The sequence below is a fragment of the Triturus cristatus genome, chromosome 5_1 (genome assembly GCF_964204655.1).
Source record: "Triturus cristatus chromosome 5_1, aTriCri1.1, whole genome shotgun sequence".
Lineage (NCBI taxonomy): Eukaryota > Metazoa > Chordata > Amphibia > Caudata > Salamandridae > Triturus > Triturus cristatus.
In genome coordinates this window covers 374,986,233-375,006,379 of record NC_140587.1, presented here as the reverse complement: position 1 = coordinate 375,006,379, position 20,147 = coordinate 374,986,233, and positions in this window count along the sequence as shown.

Genomic DNA, 20,147 nt, shown 5'->3' with positions numbered 1-20,147 from the left:
TTGAGCTGAATAGACCTTAGCTGCATTTAGAGTAGTGGGAGGAGTCTTCCTTTCACCTGAATAGAGCCAGTCTCCCTTGCACAATGCTGTCTTCACCCCCTGTGGCCCTACAACACCACTGAGAACAGAACTGGTTTGGACTCGGCTCAGAGACTCTTGTTATGTTAATGACATTTATAGAGTGCGACAAATACCCAGTGGTGTCCTGGCGCTATCTAATTCCTCTGAGATTACCGGGCCAGTGAGGAGTGGAGAGGGTGCTTACTCATTGAGAGAAGAGCCACGTCTTTAGTTCTTTACGAAATAACCAAAGATCCGTCATAGTCCTGAGATAAAGAGGCAACTCGTTCCATGCCTTTGCTGCACCGTAAACAATGCTTTTCCCCCCCATCGGGCTTTCTTTATATGTGGCACCCGGGCCAACTTAGCTTCTTTCGACCGCAAAGTTCTTTCTGGGACCCACCATTGCAGTCTAAGCTTTAGAAATTCTGGGCCCATGCCATGCAAAGCCTTAAATGCCAGGGAAAGCGCCTTAAAACGTACTCGGCTTTTGACTGGAAGCCAATGTAAAGCTTTCCTCTCATTAGAGACTGAGGAAAATCTTGAAGAGCCTGTGAGCAGTCTAACTGCCGCATTCTGCAGTATCTGCAGTTTATTCAACGCTCTTTGTTGTGCATTGAGGTAGAGTCCATTACAATAGTCCAGTCTGGCCATCACCAGAGCCCTGACTACCGTCTGCCTGCTTTCCCAGGGCAGTGAGGGTAGCACTTTCCTCAACATTCTGATGACATACATAGTTTTTGATATTACCGCATTCACTTGAAGCTCGAATGTAAGTCTGTCATCAAGTATTATGCCCAGGTTTTTTACCTTTCTGGTTGGGACTGGGAGAGTGCCAATTGAGTCGGGCCACCAGGAGGGAGTCCAGAAATTAGTGCTATTACCAAACAGTAACACCTCCGTTTTGTCCGAATTCAACTTAAGACAATTCTTGGCCATCCAGCTACCCACTGCTAACATGCCTTCCCGAAAATGCCCTTCCGTACCAGCCTCTCCACCTGGTGTCAGAGATACCACAATTTGTGTATCATCCGCATAGGAAGTGAGACCAAAACCAAAGGCGTTTATAACAGGGGCCAGAGCGCTGACATAAATGTTAAAAAGGGTTGGGCTAAGAGATGACCCCTGAGGGACCCCACAAGGTGATGTAAAAGGTTTGGACTGGAAATCCCCCAGGGCCACTACTTGTTTTCTGTCCACCAGAAAGGATCTTAAAAGGTCCCATGCTTTTCCACGAATACCACACGAATTTAGGCGACTCAACGGTATCGTGTGGTGGACCGTATCGAACGCCGTGGACAGATCCAACAAGATCTGTGCCGCCCTACCTCCCTGATCCACAGCTTAACAGATCTCTTCCGTGGCTTTAATAAGTGCAGACTTCATGCTGTGTCCCAGCCTAAAGCCATATTGAGTAGGATCAAGCATTTGTGTCTCATCCAGGAAGTGACTAAGTTGTCTATTCATAATTTTCTCGACCAGTTTGGCTGGTAAGGGGATTATAGAAATTGGACGAAAACTGTTCGGATCGTTAGCAGAAAGGTTTTTTTTTTTAATAGGGGCAAAATGGATGCCAGTTTCCACTGCCTGGGCAAATGCTCTGAATTAAATATTACTGTTAAAAGATCCGCTATCGGACCCGGGGCCAGTTTAGCCACCTTGGCGGGTCAGGGATCATACGGAGATCCAGAATTAGCCTCCATAAGGATCTTTTGTGTGTCACGGGGAGATATTGACAGAAATTTATCAAACATCGGCAATGAGCCCCATTTGACGTGGGAATCTCACTAATCATATCCATGTTGCTAGTGCTTACTTTGCTGAAAACCATGAAAATAGCATCCACCATAGACAGGAAGAATTTTGTCAATTCTTCACACGGCACTTGGCTAGGTTGGACTAGCACTGGCTTAGGCGAGGCTAGCGTGACGACCGTCTTAAACAGTTCTTTAACTGAATTTTTAGATTCTCTGATCTGTGCGGCAAAGTGTTTTTGTTTAGCTGCCGCAATTAACTGTTTGTAGGTCTTCAAGCTGGCTTTATAAGCTTTTTTCTCAGATTCCTTATAATTGCTCCTCCAGTTCCGTTCTAGCTGCTTACAGATAAGCTTTTGATTCCTGAGCTCATGCGAATACCAGGGGGCGGAGGGGTGTGTTCTCTTGGGACGCAAGACTTTGCTTGGAGCTAATCTGTCACAGGCCTGCTGCAGCCAGACTGTATAGCTTTGGTAGGCCCCTTCTACTTCTACCAGAAATTGAGTTGCAGAGGAGGATAACAGCTCATTAAAGGTGGTTCCATCCAAATTATTCCATGCTCTTGTTCTTATCCAATCCTTGAGGCCTGTACTTTTCTTACATGGCTCAGTTATTAATATCTCGAACTGGGCTGCAGAGTGGTCAGACCATACCAGAGGGAGAAGGCCCTGGAATTGGAGATTATGTTTGTAAGAACCGGCGGTCTCTAGTTGGCAGAGGTATACACTTCTGACAAATAGGGACCTACCAACTCTAGTCAGGGCTGGGGAGTTACACGCCAAAGATAACCCCTGCTACCCCCTTGGTAGCTTGGCAGAGCAGACAGGCTTATCTCAGAGGCAGTGTGTTAAGCATTTATGACCACATACAGTAATAAAGTGAATACACTACAGATGGACACGACACAGAAGTTATTATAAAAATAGGATTTTTATATAAGGCTTAGCACAAGACCAAATAACGACAAAAATATACCACAGTCTTAATAAATACTCTTTGGAAGGAAAAATAATAGTTCAAGTAAGGTTTCTTCTTGGCAAATAGTTCTTTAGCAACAAAATTAAGTATTCTTCTGAGCACAGTTCTTTGGCAACAATGTAACCCCCACAGGAGTCACACGACGTCGAGTCTACGATATTCCCAAGGTTCGGCGTTGACCGCGAGGAGCGCTACGTCGAGCCTGGAGTTGCAACAGACCCCACAAGTACAGTACCTTGAGAAATGAAGAAAACGATGATCCACGGCGTCGAGATGTCGGCGTCGAGGTCGGCGTCGATCGTGCCTCGGATTCAGGTCGATCCGCAGCGGCGTCGAGGGATGTCGGGCCGGAGCAGCGCTCACGGCGTCGAGAAGGGCGTCGAGTCGATGCGATCAGCAGCGGCGTCGGGACGGGGTCGCTTGGAGGTGGAGCCGATACTCACTCCTCACTGGCGTCGATACCGGCGTCGAGACGGGGTCACTTGGAGCCGGGGCCGATACCCACTGCTCACTGGCGTTGCTGCTGGCGTCGATCGGGCCCGGCGGCCGGCGTCGAAGGCTCGGGACACTGGAGCCGTTACTCACGATGTCGAGCTGGATTCGGCAGCGTCGGCGGCGTCGAGACTGCAGATTTTCCCTTGTGTACTGGAAACAACACTTTCCAGCAATTCAGCAATTCAGTAGATGGTGAAGTCCTTTGGCCCTGTGACTTCAACAGGAGACTGGCACTCTTCCAGCCCTTGGAGATGTTCTAGCAAGCTTTTAGAGAGTACACACCAAGTTCCTCTCTCCTTGTTCCTTGGCAAAAATAAAGAAGCAGCTTTCAGGTTCCTCCACAGCAAAACAGCACTCTGGCAGAAAGGGGAGGCAAGTCCTTAGATCAGCAGGCTTCTTGTCCTTGGTACAGGTTTCCTTGTCAGAAGTGATCTGAGTTCTTGGTTCAGGGGTCCTTCTCTTATACCCCATTTCTCCTTTGTTCCCTTTGTCCAAGCAGGGAAATTCCCACCATCTCAGGTTTGTTGTGGGTGTTGCCAGGCAGAGGCACCTGGCCTATTCACTGAGCAGGGCAGGGTCCTCAGCCGCCCAGCAGGAGGCGGAGCCAGCATTGTTACTGGCAGGAGCAGGGCTATCAGTCGCCCAGCAGGAGGTGGAGCCAGCATTGTGTCAGGCAGGGCAGGCTACTCTTCCCTCACTCTATGTGTAAATGCCTCATTCACCCCACACTGACTCATTCAGACCTCTGGAGCCACCCAGCCCCTGACACACACACCAAACCAGCAGAGACCGGTGGATAGTTGGACAAGAAAATAGCCACTTTCTAAAAGGGCTATTTTCAAACATAGAATTTAAAAACCCTCCATCCTAAAGGGTGTGTTATTAAATTCTGACTTCAGGGATACTAAACTCGACCTGCTACCATGCTCCCTGAGTCAGATAGATTATAATGGAGTTAATAATCCGTCTGCCCATTCTGGCCTATGGGAGGCAGGTAGCCCTTCAATAGTGAAAAACGAAAATGGCTGTAATTCACTATTAGGTCATGCCACACACATCAGGGCATGACCTACCTTTTACCAACAATGCACCCTGCCCTAGGGCCTACCATAGAGGTGGAAAAGTGAAGGTTTAGAGACTGGCAAGTAGGTTTCCTTGCCAAGTGGACATGGCAGTCAGGGACTGCACGCAGGCGCTGCAGTGGCAGGCCTGAGACACATTTTACAAGCTGCTTCTGTGGGTGGCACAACCAGTGCTGCAAGCCCACCAGCAGCAGTTAACTTACACGCCCTTGGCACACGCAGTGCACTAGACTAGGGTCTGAACAGTAAGTCAACCAAGCCAATCATGGTAACACCAATCAATGTAAAAATGTAACATAGGGAGCACTTGCACTGTGGCACTGATCAGCAGTGGCACAGTGCCCAAAGCAATAATCCAGCAAAAACATCGTAAACAGAGGAGGCAAACAGAAAAAAATGGAGGAGAGACTCATGCCAATGATGCCAGGTCTGAAAATGTTGATTGGAAAAAATCCCGTCCAGGGTATGCCCTCCCCTCTGCGTGGCACCTGCTACCTGCTGCCTCAGATCTGCAGTCAGCATCAGGTCATTCAAGGCCATAGTATCTGTATCCTCCATTAATTCTAAATGGAAGTTAAAGTCTCCCAAGACTGTAAAGGCCTCAGAAAGCGGCCCCTCTTCCAATAGGATACCCAAGGAGGTTAAGAAGGAATTTCTGGTTCCTGGCGGCCTATATAATAAACACCCCTTAAAGGAGTGATGATGGGTGAGAGTAAGATTGAAAAATAAAGCCTCACAAGTATCTATAGGAATTGGCTGGAAGGTTGCCTTAATTGAGTGATGATAAATCACTGCCAGTCCTCCGCCTTTTCTTATTGGCCTATCCTGTGTATGGCATAAAAATTCCGACGGGGGTGGCCTTCACTATATCCGGCCCTGAGGCGGGATCTGTCCATGTCTCTGTATTGAAGGCCACCTTAACCTCATGATCCTCAATAATTCTGGCACATTCTAGACTGTGTATGACTAGAGACCTCGCATTCACCAGGATGCATTTCAATGATCGGGTCTCCTTAACATCTGCCCCTCCCCTCTTCTCCTCCTTGTTAGAGATGGGTAGGTTTAGGATCCTGGGTATGCTGGATACACAACTAGGACAAGTATCGGGAGGAATTATAGGTAGGGTACTTGGAAATATGCAAAGACAGTTCCTTGTATTGTTAGTCTCCCTCATCTTTAGCAAAGTTACACTGTCATACCTATAAACAGACACTGTTCCTGGACCATAACAACCAGGATCCCTGGCGCTTGGCGCTGGCCGGGCGTTGACGGCGCAGATGGGCTTGCCTTAGGCGCGCATTCGGCTTGCCTTAGGCGCGCATTCGGCGCGCCAGCGGCGCGCCCGCTGCGCGAACGCACCAGCTTGTGTTTTAAGCGCAGTCAGGGAGCCTAGCCCGCTGACCTGCGTTCCCACAAAGATGGCGGCCCTTCCTATCGCTCGCTCCGCTGTTTCTTAATGCCCCAGTCTTGCACAAAGATGAACAAAGACAAAATGGGGTATAAGTAGTTGACCTTAAACCCTAGAACTTTAGATCTCTTCTGGCCTTAAGAGGAATCTTTTCCAAGGAGAAGAGCTGGAGAGCTGTGAGGAGTACTGCCCCTTTGCTGTGTCCTTTGTGGGTTGGCCTGCAGTTTCTGCTTCTGCCAAGAAAAGAACAAAGACTGGAACTTTACTGTGAACCTGCTTGAAGAAGAATCTCCAAGGGCTTGTGTGTGCTGGCCTCCTGTTCTGAAGTCTCAGGGACACAAAGACTTCACCACCAGCTCCCCTGAACTCTATTGCTGAGAGTTCTGACCTGCCAGGATGTGCCTATTCCCGTTTTGGGCCTCTGGAGGTTGTTCCTGCTGCTGCTAGCTGGAAGCAACTTGAAAGATGTTAAATAACAGGATTAGCCTGGCATCTTTATTGGCTAGCCTCTTTTCAATTGATTCTTCATGTACGATTAGGCAAACTATTCCTCAGAAGCATATTGTTTATTTTGAAAATGGGAAGTGTTAGCAACCACAATCCTACTCAGGGCAAGGCACAAGCAAACCCCAAACTAGCTTGTACACAACCCCCTGGGAGCTTGACACAGATCAGCCAGCTTAATTTAGAGGCAATGTGTAAAGTGTTTGTGCAACACTCGAACAGTAAAATAGTGAAAACGCCACAAAAATAGATTCCCACACTTGGTTGGAAATATAGAGCTTAATTCAATAAATAAAACAAGCCTAAAACGACAAAAATCCAATTAGTAGAACCGGAGTTAATAATTTTTAAAGAATGAAGTGAAAAATAGATCCTAAAAGCATAACGTGCTAACCATGGCCATCTTTTTTATTTTTTTTAGTTTTATATAGCGCGAACTAGACCCGAGAAATTGGGTATCAGAGCGCTTTACATGAGCACCAGTTTCATTACAGATGGACACATTCATTTTTTTGTTAGGCACAGAGAGATTAAGTGATTTGCCCAGAATCACATGATTTTGAGCGTCGTTGCAGAGACTCGAACCTGGTTCGCCAGCTTCAAAGTAGTCCGCTCTAGCTGTAAGGCTATATCCTCTCCTACATCCTCTCCTCATCTTGTTGTGCTGGACCAGATCAAAGTCAAAAGTTCAGGTTGACCATGATGCAGTGCGGCTCGGATACCGTCCAAGATTAGTCCTGTTGAAGTTTTACCTTCTCAAGTTTTTGGTGCCAAGCTGGAGAAGGTCATGGGGAGCAAGGAGAGTGTCACATGCAGGCGATCGATGCTTGCTGTACGAGAAGATGGGCTGACGGTGGCTCACACTGATTTTCGGTATAAGCGGCATAGTTCTGGTCTAAAATGGCCAATTTTCCATCACAAAGAACCCAAAATCTTGATTCTAAGAGCCCTGGAGCCACACCAAGAGTCCAGCACCTACGGGGCACCTCTTGGGGGCCAGGAACTCGCTGCAGCTGGGTCCAGGAGCTGTTTTGGGGCCCTTTTTATGCCCCTGAGGCAGATAAGGAGGCCAGCTGATTAGGTCTTGGAGTCATTCTGGGGTTCTGGTTCAAGATTAAGTTGCAGTTTCAGTTCTGCTTTCTCAGGCAAGAGGGCATCAGGCAGCAGGTCAGCACAGCAGGGCAGCAATTCCTTTAGATTTCCTTTAGAGCAGCTGTCCAGCAGAGTGTCAGTCCTTGTAGCAGCACAGCACTCATTCTTTCTGGCAGAGTTTCCTCAGGTTCAGAAGAGTACTGAAAAGTTGATGTCTGAGGTCCTTCTTTTATACACAGTTGTGCCTTTGAAGTGGGGAGAAGCTTCTAGAGTGCACAGATGCCCTGCCTTTCCTTCCCTGGATCCAGACAAACTGCAGGGGGTATGCAACCATTTGTGTGGAGGCAGGACACAGTCTATTCAAGCATAATTGCCCAGCTCTTCTCTACAATCCTGTCAATGATAGCCCAGTCAGTCACACCTAAGCTCCCATTGTGTATGGCTGTCTAGAAGGAATACACCAATCCCAATTGCCACCCACACCCAGTCATGTGACCCAGACAGGCCTTAGACACCAAGGGGCCTATTAGCATGGCGATCCGCCCGCCAAAACACCCGGCCGGACGGCTTTTTACCCTCCGCCACATTAGCATGGTGGGGGTACCGTGGCGGATGGGAAGACCGCCTGGCGCTTTTCCGCCGGTAGGCAATCGTCACGATTGCCTAACAGGCGGAAAAGGCCCATAATATGGTGGCGGTGCCTATTATGATGTGTGCGGTAAAATGCCTTTCCATGGGGGGCTGCACTTGGGGGGTACCCATGGTACCCCCCTACATTGGCAGGCACAAGGTGGCAGGCACCGCGCGGTGCCTGTCATGTTGTGCATGCCACTGCACAACATGTCTATTCAACATTGTGGCGGGTGCTGCTTACAGCACCGCCCGCAACAATGTTGAATATGCGGGATGCGACCGCCAGGGTGGCGGTCACATCCTAATTGCCGTTGCGGGACCGCCGCACCAATGACGGCCGGTCCCAGCACCGCTAGGCTAGCGGGCGATCTGTAGTCCGCCCGCCTTCCTAATGGACCCCCAAATGTCTAAGGCAAGAAAGTGCCAACTTTCTAAAAGTGGTCTTTTCAGAATTGTAATTTAAATCCCACTTCACCATAAGTTAGGATTTTTAATTAGGATACCAGAGACACCAAAGATTAACTATTCATCTCTTCCCACTTGGAAATGACACTTACAAAATATAGTATGGCATCTCCATTGTTATCTTATAGTAGAATTAGGCCTTGCAAGTGGTGAAAAATGTATTTATGAGTTTTTCAGTACCAGGACATGTAAAACTTAAAAGTACATTTCCAATGTTTAAAATACGCTGCACTCTGTCCTTTGGCTGTCCTGAGTCTTCCTTAGAGATTACTTATATGTGCTAAAAAGGAAGGTTTCAGCCTTTCAAAAGGTTTATTTTGCCAGGTCGAAATGGCAGTTTTAAAACTGCACACACAGGCTCTGCAATGGAAGGCATTACATATGTTTAAAGGGCAACTTGAGTGGGTGGCACATTCAGTGCTGTGGACCCATTAGTAGGATTTCATTTACAGGACCTGGGCACATGGAGTACCTCTTTACTAGAGATGTACAAGTAAATTAAATATGCCAATTGGGGATAAGCCAATATTACCATGTTTTACGGATTGAGAACATGCACTTTGTCACTGGTTAGCAGTGGTAAAGTGTGCAGAGCACTAATGCCAACAAAAATGGAATCTGAAAAAAATGAGGAGGAAGGCAAAAGGTTGGGGGAAAGACAAACCTCAAGCTGACAGTTCTAACAGGCAGTCCTTATCTGTACTTTAGTTTGATTAAAGAATTAGTTTTTTTTCAATATTATTATTTTTTCTTCTTACCATGACTACTGCACCAGCAAATGAGGCAGTGACTCAATGAGGCACAGGTTGAGCTTTGAGGAAATTTGCACAGCAGGAAATTTTTATCTGAGGGTGTTTTACCTAAATCTCTAAATCAATGGGGGAAAGAAGAGTGAGATATTTCATCGAGGGTCCTACACCCTAGCTCCTCCCAGGAAACAGTACATTTGAACCAGGTGACTAAGTTACGTGTTGCTGGAAGATCTGAAAATCAGATCTTGGTGCCCTCACACACCTGTTAGGGTGTCATCCTCCATCATTGGGTGCTCCTTGTCTGACCGGCGCTGCAATGCCTGCTGGGCCTGGGTGCTTCTTTATCGGAGATCTTTTGATCTGGAGATGCTGCATAGATGAATGCAGTTGAGGGAGTTTAATGAGTTTGGTGAGTGAGTGGTGACTAAAATAGGCTCTGGTAACCTAAAAAAAAATTATGTGGAAAGGGTACCAGGACTAAATAAAAACTGTGGTGCTATCTTGTGGTCTTCTAGTTACTAGTTGTAAGTGGTTACTTGTATGGTGAGGTCAACATGTTTTGTGCCATGAAGGCCCAATCTTCGGGTGGCACTTCATCAGGAACAAGAAAGAGTCAGTTAGTACCTCTATCTGGGACTTAGGGGCTACTCTAAGGTAGTGGAGGACCTCTTAACCTCTTCAATGCCCGTGACGAGATGGTCTCGTCATGGGCCGCGGTTGCGCTGTGCCCATGACGAGACCAGCTCGTCACAAACCCCGCCCGCTAATGAAACGGCCGGCACAGGACGGGGAAAGGGGCGGGCACTGAAGGGGTTAATGTTTGCCAGTCTCCCCTGCAAGGGTGCTGATCAACGATTACACCTAAAAGAAGGAAACATAAGGTGGAAAGGTGCAAGTGACACAAGTTTTTAGATTACGGTCAAGGTGTACCATAGCGGTGCAATAGGTTACATACAGGTGCAGCAGTGTATTTACAAGTTCTACTGGAAAGAGTAACGTGTATCTGCTTTTTTTTAGAGTGATACTCAGTAAACAATGGGGTGACCCTGTGTCCCTCAAAACCTGGGTATAGTAACGCAAAAAGTACAGTGGTTCTGTTGGGTGTAACCAACTATTTCTTATAAATTCACTTCAATTAAAACAAGTTATTCTCTGCACAAGTTTAATGTTAAAGCGTTTTCAAGGAACACACCATAGAAACACAAAAACCACTAAGAAATAGGGGTTGCCAATTATTGAGATGTTTTATATAAATTGCATTATTTATATATACCCACACACAAAGAATTTTTCGTATACAAGGCTGTCAACACAGTGAAGATTAAAGTGAGTTGTGATTAAGTGACATATTGTGCTCAGTGACACAGTTGAGTGCGTAATATGTTCAAGGTGATTACAATATGTACAAGTATGGAAGAGGCCAGGGTAAAAAAGAACACAATGACCCTGATGCTCTATTCAATTTCAATATTTTTGCTAGCAAGGCCTCGAAGTGGACCGGGAGGTATTGTCGATGTTTCAACCCAAGATATGCAATAATGTATAGTCAAAGCGGGTCTTCATCAAGGGTTTCTCCATGAGTCTAGCATAGGTTTAGTACTGGAAAGGAACCCTTTCAGAACAAAATACCATAGATAGACTAACTTGAAACCTTTTCACAGCGCAGAACACATACAAAGTCGGAAAAGAAAGGAGAAATAAAAGCATTTCTCCTTCAAAACACCTATTTGAAATGGGCACAGTTTTCTCATGCTAAATCATGTCTGCCTTTTAAAGTAAATAGGAGTTTTGTGATGCAAACATGGCGTAAAATCTTAGGGGCTCATTTACACGCCCCTTGTCCCGCTGGTGCTCACTTTTAAAATGAGAAAAAGTGAAGTACCGGTGGCGCATGGGACTTGTAAATAAGCCCCGTAGTAAATAGACCTTTCAAAATGTCAGATGTTATGTTTACAGCAGTTTTTTTTTCCTCCATATGGCCTTATCAACAGGTTATCGTTAGATTGTACTATTGGGCTTCATGTTCGTAGCAGCATCACCGTTGGCGTTATTTCTTTAGAATTAATCATACAAATTCGACACCTTTAAATTCATCCCAGTTAAAAAGTTACATTTGTTTTTGCACATGTTCTTTCCATTCTAAATGAGACTTCCGTGCTGTGTTTTTACATCATGGTAACCGTGGCAGGTGCTCACCTCAGGGCTAACTTGAAAAGCAAAAAATCAACTGAAGAATTTCCATGTATATTATTAAATAATTGCAAACACATACGAGCCATACTGATTAGTTTCTATTTGACAAAGTCTCATTTGTCAGCCTGCACTTTTTACGATGCACTTACTTATTCGTTTACTGTCTCAATGTTAACCCCTCTCATATTGTTTTAACCCAATTTTCTTAATTTGTATGATATATCATTAGTCAGGTAGGCGTTCATTTATGCTTTCAAGTTTAGGACTTCGAAGCGGTGCCTTGGTTAATTAACTACAGCAACATTTCCCCAAACAATTCCAGTATCTATTTCTTTATGCATGTGTCAGAATGAAGCACTTCCTCACATGTTTCACTAGAGGGTAGTAGATAATTAGATTCAACTCAACCTAAACCGGAAACCAGAAGGGAATCGACTTCAAGAATGATTTTTGGCTCAGTGTTACGAACAGATGTCTGCATAATATAGAGTTATTCGTTGAATACATGAATTCATAATTTAATTAATAAACCTACATCATAAATGCACTTGTATTTTAAGAAATGTATATGCTACAGCACATCCAAGTTTCTTAAAGAGCAGAGAGTAGGAGGCAGATTTACAAGCCCCTTGCGCCACTTTTGCGTCACATTTAACATGGGAAAAGTGACGCAAAGGTGGCGCAAGGGGCTTGTAAATCTGCCTCTTGGTCTCCTTGTTTGTGGGCGGTGGCATCATGAGCTCCTCCTATGGGCAGAATGAGGCACGGATAGTGTGTGTTGCCGCTTCAACACTCTTTGGGTGTGCCGTGTGGAGTTCCCAACGCTGGGGATCAGGGTGCAGAGTGCGCAGGGCCGTGGGAGGTGACATGTTGTGGGAGGTCACCTTTCCTGAGGTGTCTCTGAGGCAGCGGCTATTTGTGCTGCAGCACGAGGGGGTACTGCTCCAAGTTGGTATCTTGCGCGGTAGTTACCTGTGTCTGAGAGGTGGTTATCTCTTGTGCGCAGCGTACTTGTGATGTGGGCATCCTTTACTCCGACTTCATGCGTCCTAAGGGCCATATTATATCTGTCCCTAAGCATCGGAGTTCATCTAATGTCCCTTCTAGTGATGTTATTGAGGTGGGTAATCATAAGACGTCACTTCCTGCAATGACACGAGGGCCCTTTCTGTGATGTCGTCCGGTATTCGAATGAGCAAATCAGCTCCATTGACAGCCCTACCTCTTTTAGGGCAGTCTTGGGGACAATGCAGGTAAGGATGGTGTTGTATCTTTCCCTTTTGGTATGTCCCAGTTCCCCCCACCCCGTTCCCACTAGTGGTATCTCCTTGGAATGTACGGAGGAAGGCTCTGTTGGAATGTTGGTGAAGAGGCTGATCAGAGAGCCTCAGGAGGTGTACACCAGCGGCAAGCTGGAGATGTAGCTGTTCTAATCTTGAAATAAAGAAGAAGTAACCCACTGCGGTGTCATTCATTACTTCATTTATTGGCGACGAGTACGGGATGCTGTGTAGGGACAGCGCTACATCTTCCCCTGTGAACTTCGTCTTGCAAGCTGGTGGCGTATTACATCTCCTTTGATGAAACATATTCAGAAAAAAAAAAAGGAAGAGTTTTTGAGAAGAGTACTGGCGAGCCGGCCGCATCTTCACTAGTGTTTTGAAAAAGAAAAACAAGGCATCGTGGAAGCTGTGAGGTGACCTTTATGAAACATCTGCTTTCACTTCAAAAGGTGTGGTGAAGCAGTCGTTGACGCAGCGATGAGGAGGACGAGACGCTATTCTGGTGTTGAAGGCAGACTATGACTGGCACGGGTCAAGTAAGCTAACGGAGTGAGAGCGGTAATGAGGTGAACCTACAACGAGGAAGCGCTGAAGAACGAGCATAAAGGTGGAAAAGGAGAGGACGTACACACACACGAAGGGTAGACGAATCTTGGATGGAGCGTGTATCTGGTGAGGAGCGCTGCGTTTCTGGCGTCACTGTGAGTGAAGTGTGTGAGGAGAGCTTCCAACGCGTACACACGAACGGAAGACGGAGCTTGAAATGAGCGTTTACCTTGTGAGGAGCGCTGCGTTCCTGGCGTCGCTGTGAAAGAAGTGTGTGAGGAGAGCGTCCTACGCGTTAAAAGTCTTCCGGGTGAAACTGATTTGCTGGTAAAACTGAAGGCGTTTTCACCGCAGCAGATTCTACGAATTTTGACAGCGAAATTTCTTTTGAAAAAAAAAAAGAGACGTGTCAAGGGAAACAGCATCAGTGCTTCATAAATAGTTATTTACTCTCGAAGGTAGAACTTTCAGTTCGGAGAGCCCTGTGTTTGGAAGCTACAGCAAGATAGGGGGCCTTAAAAAAGACTTTTGAGGAAAAAAGAAAAAACGGTGAGAGTTGCGGCGGATTGTGTAGAGACTGAAGGAAATAGTAAAGGTCATGCAAATAACCATTTTTTTCAGAGGGACAATATGAAACTTTGATAATTTGTGTAGCGTATTTTAAGCAATTTAAGTGTGGAAAGCACATTCCTTAGTGTACAATAATATTTTAAGGGGTAGCAGTAAGTGTTTTCTTCATTCCCATTTTAGCCTGTTTATCATCTTGGTTTACATTTGGAAAAAATATGGCAGGTGCAGGCATGAGTCAACCCCCTGCGTTCTTGAATGAGGTAGGAGAACCTGAAATACCTTGGCACAGATGGGAGGGTATTTTTAAATCGTACCTCATTGCCATTGGTGGGGGTAATTTTTCAAATGTGAGAAAGCAGCACATTTTACTGCACAACCTGGGTGTTCAGGGAAGGAAAGTATTTGAGGACATCACAGGTAGATTAGTCGAAGATGAAACAGATGATGAGGAGGTAGGAGGGGATGTATATGAATACACATTGTGGAAGTTAGAGGAGCACTTCAGACATAGAACAAATGTTGTACTGGAAAGGCATACATTTTTCAAAAGAAGCCAGAAGAGGGAGGAGAAAGTTTCATCGTATGTAGCAGTCCTAAGAGGTCTATCAGCAACCTGTGAATTTGGAGTTTTTGGCGGATTCGCTGATCAGGGACCAGTTGGTGCGGTGCACCAATGACAATAAGGTGCAGGAGGAGTTGTTGACAAGGATTTAGAGGAGGCAATTAACATTGCTAAGGGCTTAGAACACACAGCCTTATGCATGAAAGAAATGAGAATATCCTCAAGTGAGAGCAGGGACAAAGGGGAAGCCAAAGCAGGAATGACAGAAGAGTCCATATGCAAAGTGGAGGGTAAAACTAAAGAGGTTCCCAGGAAACAGATGGAGAACTGGTTGTGCTTCAGGTGTGGCAGTCCCAATCACTTGGCAAATAATTGGAGGTGCCCAGCCAGGAACACAGTATGCAGGAAATGTGAAAGGAAGGGTCATTTGGCTAAGGTGTGTAAAGCGTTCATACCCAGAGTACATGAAATAGGGTGTGCTGAGTCAGAATTGGGAGATGGTAAAACGTATATTTTCCAGGTTGGTCAGGGAAGCAATGAAGAGAAGGTGCACTATCCATCTTGTGAGGTTGTCTTAGATGGGGAAAAATTTCAAATGTTTGCTGATTCGTGCTCACCATTTACACTCATTGAGGAGAAAGGATTTAAAGAAAAGTTCAATGATAAGAAAATAGAAATAGAGAAAGCAGACATCAATCCATTGGGTTACAACAAGGAACCTATTCATTTAGTGGGTATGGTGAGGATGAGAATAACTTTTAAGGATAGGCACACAGTAGGTAAAGTATACATCACCAAGCAAGGGTCGAATCTCCTAGGGTGGAAGCACCAGAAGGACTTGGGTATTACATTAGACCCGAACAATGTTGAACAGGTCATGTTGGTTGAACCGCAGGGTGTGAGCAACAATTTAATTAAAGAATTTCCAGAAGTGTTTTCGGATAAATTGGGCAGACTAAAAAATTACATGCACAAAATTGTTTTGAAAGAAGGAGCTAAACCGGTGGTGCACAAAACCCGGTCTATACCACTACTCATGAGGGAACCACTTCAGGAGGAGCTTAGAAAGTTGGTAGGACAAGGGGTGATAGAGGAGATAGAGAGCTCAGAGTGGTTGGCACCTATTGTTATTACGACCAAGGACAAAGGAGGTAGCATCAGATTATGTGTGGACTTGAGAGGGTTGAATGAGAATATTATGGTGGATAGACATCCCTTACCAAGGATAAATGAAATGATGAGCACAATTCAGGGTGCAAAATTTTTCAGTGTCCTTGACTTATCGTCGGCCTACCATCAGGTGGACCTACACCCAGAGTCACAGCTTTTGACGGCCTTCACCACCCCATTTGGAAATTTTAAATTCGTGAGGATGCCATTTGGATTGGCGTCGGCCGCTGCAGCATTCCAAAGAATAATGCAACATATCCTGAAGGATTGTAAGAAAATCTTGTGTTTCCAAGATGACATTTTGGTGTATGGTTCAAGTGAACAAGAACATGAGAAAAATGTGAAAATGGCTCTCAACAGATTGAAGGAGGCAGGATTTACTACAAAAGAAAGTAAATGCAAATTGGGTGTAACATCTGTGGAGTATTTGGGGCACACCATCTCGGAGGAAGGAATAAAACCCAAGATCGATTTGGTGGAAGCAGTCAGGAGAGCAAGTACTCCCGTGTGTAGGGAGGAGGTCTTGTCATTCCTGGGCCTGGCAGAATTTATGGCAAAGTATATAAGGAACTTCTCAATGATATCTCAGCCTCTAAGGGAGCTAATAAAGAAGGACTCAAGGTTCACTTGGGGGAGAGAACAAGAGGAATCTTTCAAACTTATAAAGGAAGCCATAATTTCAGCCCCATTCATAGGAAACTTTGAGGTGACAAGAGATACCTTAATAACAACGGATGCCAGCAGCAAGGGTATTGGAGCTACATTGTCTCAGAGAGTGGACAATAAAGTGCGGGTGGTAGCATTTGCATCAAGGTCATTATCAAGTGCAGAAGCAAACTACTCGACTGTAGAGAAAGAGGCATTAGCGGTGTACTGGGCAATAAGACATTTCAAGTTTTTTGTGTGGGGTACACCTTTCGAACTGTGCACAGATCACAAACCCCTACTGGCCATTTTCACTAGAAAGGAAATGGAGAATATGACTCCTCGCATTGCGAAATGGGTCCTGGGGCTACAAGGATACAACTTCAAGATGGTGTATTTACCAGGACCACAGAACAAGGTGGCGGATTTCCTATCAAGGTCTCCTATGGACATAGACGTAGGGGGGCAAAGGGAAAAGGAAGAAGTTCTGGAAATCTCAGTGAAAGCAGTGGATAAAGAACAATGGAACTTACATATGGGACAAGATGACATTATCAAGGCCGTAAAGAACTATGTACTCAAAGGATGGCCAACCAAGTGCAAGGCACTGCCGGAAGAGATACATCCCTACTGGAATGTGAGAGATGAGTTGTCAGTGGAAGGGGATTTTCTCCTAAAGTCAAGCAAGTTAGTGCCACCGGGGAGTCTCAGGAATCATATTATAGATCTTTCGCATGAAGGACACCTGGGCAAGAGTCTGTGCAAAGCCAGATTAAGAGCTGACTTTTGGTTTCCATGCATGGATCAATTGATGGAGGAGAAAGTTAATGAATGCGAGGCATGCAGTTTAAGTGACAAAAGCAAGGTGATCCGGCGGATTCCTCTGAGACCAGTAGAGGTACCTGAGGAACCATGGAACAAGCTGGGGCTGGACATTGCGGGCCCCCTGCATGGGTTAGGTACTCAGGAAACGTATGTTCTGGTCCTGATTGATTACTATTTGAATTGGATCACACATAAATTTGTGAGCAAAATCAACACGAGGTCTCTAATTGAATTTTTGACTGAGGTATTTTCCAAAGAAGGTATTCCAAACAGTATCATCACAGATAATGGGGTACAATTTGCATCAGAAGAAATGAAGGAATTTCTAGCTGATATGTCCATCACACACATTCGCACACCTTTGTATTGTCCTAAGGCCAACGGGAAGGTGGAGAGAGCGAATAGACTGCTGAAAGGTTGCATTCAGCTGGCTGCAACATCACACAAGCCAGTAGAATCAGCAGTAAGAGACATGTTGTGGTCCTACCATACCTCTCCCAACTTAGCCACGGGGTATTCTCCTTTTGAGCTTTTGAGGGGGAGAAAGGCGGGCACAAAGTTGTCTCCAAATTGGATGCCTCGAAGTAAATCAAGGGAAATCGATCCGAGTGAGTTTAGGGAGAAAGTGTTGGACAAACAGTGTAAATACAAGCAATGGTACGACAAGAAATGGGGGGCAAGACACAAGTCACTGGAACCGGGTCAAAGGGTGTGGATAAGAAAGCCCTTCGGCTGGGGCAGCAAAGGTGAAAAATACTTTCCTCCTGAGAAGATCAGGGAGGTAAGGGGTAATGTAGTCATACTTGAGAATGGGAAAATGTGGAGTATGGATAGAGTGGCCACCAATAAGAGCGAAACCAGGTCTATAGTAGTAAACAAGACCTTGGGGCAGGGTGGTAGACAGGAAGTGGAGCAGGAGAGCAGGGGACAGAGATACAGAAATGCTCCCACATGGCATGAAGACTATATGATGTATTGAAGGACTTGTTTATGCTTTACTTTACAGGTTCCCATCTTATGCCTCGTGTTTGTGTTCCCTTTGGGAAGGGAGATGTGTTGTATCTTTCCCTTTTGGTATGTCCCAGTTCCCCCCACCCCGTTCCCACTAGTGGTATCTCCTTGGAATGTACGGAGGAAGGCTCTGTTGGAATGTTGGTGAAGAGGCTGATCAGAGAGCCTCAGGAGGTGTACACCAGCGGCAAGCTGGAGATGTAGCTGTTCTAATCTTGAAATAAAGAAGAAGTAACCCACTGCGGTGTCATTCATTACTTCAGATGGTTAAAGGAAATTTCCTTACAGATATTAGAGTAATAGAAATGTGGTGAATACTCCAACAGATACATTTCCGGGTGTTCACATCATCATTATCTTTACGGCTATGATCTATTTTCAAACTTAACGCCTGAAAAAAAGTAGGCATTAGTGACATATGAAGTGTTAAAAAGGGCTCCAACTACCCTCACGTTTCAGGGACAGGATGGAATAAATTCTTGACATGAAAACATTTTTTGCTTATTAGGGAAACAAACAGAGAACACACATGCAATGCACACTTCCGCAATCGTCCACGTTCCTTGTACTAGTACTTTTGTAGATAGCTCATCGATCAAACTAGAGTAAAAAGCACGTGCCGCTTCCTAACGGGGAAAGTAAAGTACCCTTACCTTATCACGCCTTGTGGTTCTGTGTGGCTAAAATCAGCCTTAGCTCTGCACCCAGCAATGGAAGGGCATTGTTATTAGGTAGTCATGCCTGCATTAGATGAGGCCGGGTATCCGAAAGGTGCCGAAGCCTGCTCTACTCACAGCCCAGCCAGGCGGGAGGTATCATTGCCTCTCACCTGGCCGCGCCTCTGCGAGGGGCCGGTTATCTCACGTGGATTGCAGGCTCCTCTTCTTCTGAGCCATCGGGTCGGACTGGGTGACTTGAAGGAAGGCCACAGCGCTGCTGGATGCCCCAAGCCCTCCCCGCGCTGCGAGCCTGGGAGCAGCAGGCATCAGGCGCCCGCTATGACAGGAGGGAGTGCATATCAAACAACACTCCCGCTTCATGTGGGAAACTTTCAGATTCTAAACAAGAAAAGGAAGTTCTTTTTACCGTTCTCCTGATTAAAAGTTCTTAAAATTCAATGCAAGTTAAATTGATTTCCAAATTTTTTTCAAAATCTTTCCTCTGTCTTTTCCTAAATGTTGGCAGATGTGCTGGATACACAGCCATGAGCTTTTTATGATACTTTGTGCTTATTATAATAGAAGAATTGCAAAAAAGCAAAGCTAAAAAAAATCCTCTGATGGACGGTGAAAAATGTTGTGGGGGTTGAAGATAACTTGAAATGTTAGTACTATCTACAGAGCAAATCACAAGGCGGGCATGATTTTGCTGCGTCCCTAACAGATGGTTCCACAGAACATTTATATCGTCACCCACGAACTCCACCCAATAAATACCTGGAAGTTCCGACTAGTTAAAGATTCTCTAGCTTGGGGGCGTGGTTTAGGCGCCGTAAGGAATGGCCGCCTTCCTACGATGCTCCGGGAGTCCGTGAAGTGACGGGACTTCTCCGGGCGTTTATGCTGCTTCTCCGGACACGACGCTGCACACGAACACATCGGAAATGCTCCTCCATAAGCTGTTGGTGAAGCGGAGGCACGGGGTGAGCTAATCTGCATACTTTCGGCATTTTTTCTTCAAACGGGGCTCGTTATTAAGTAGCGGCCGCCATTTTGAGAGCCTGCAGTCCCGCGTTTGCATTACTTTCGTTTACCACTTCGCTCTAAAATGAAATGGAGCTTAAATAAATACTACATCTTTAATATTTCCCTCAGATATTACATTTCCTGCACCGTGTTGAGGCATTAGATATTTTTTGGCTTTATGGAGACTTTTTTGTATATCTCCTCAGCATAGACATTAATGGACTCCATTTTAGCTTCGCAGCCTCTATTTCTTCACTGTTTTGTTTGCCCTAGGGTTTCAATTTCACCAGCTTTATTGTTAACTCTAGGATTATAATTTTGAGCAAGGATTTTGTCTTGGTGCCCACTGACTGAATTTCTATTTTCTCCTCACCTCTGAAATGCCATTTTGGAACCTTGTGCCTGCCTGCTAATATCCTCCTTACTCACGACTG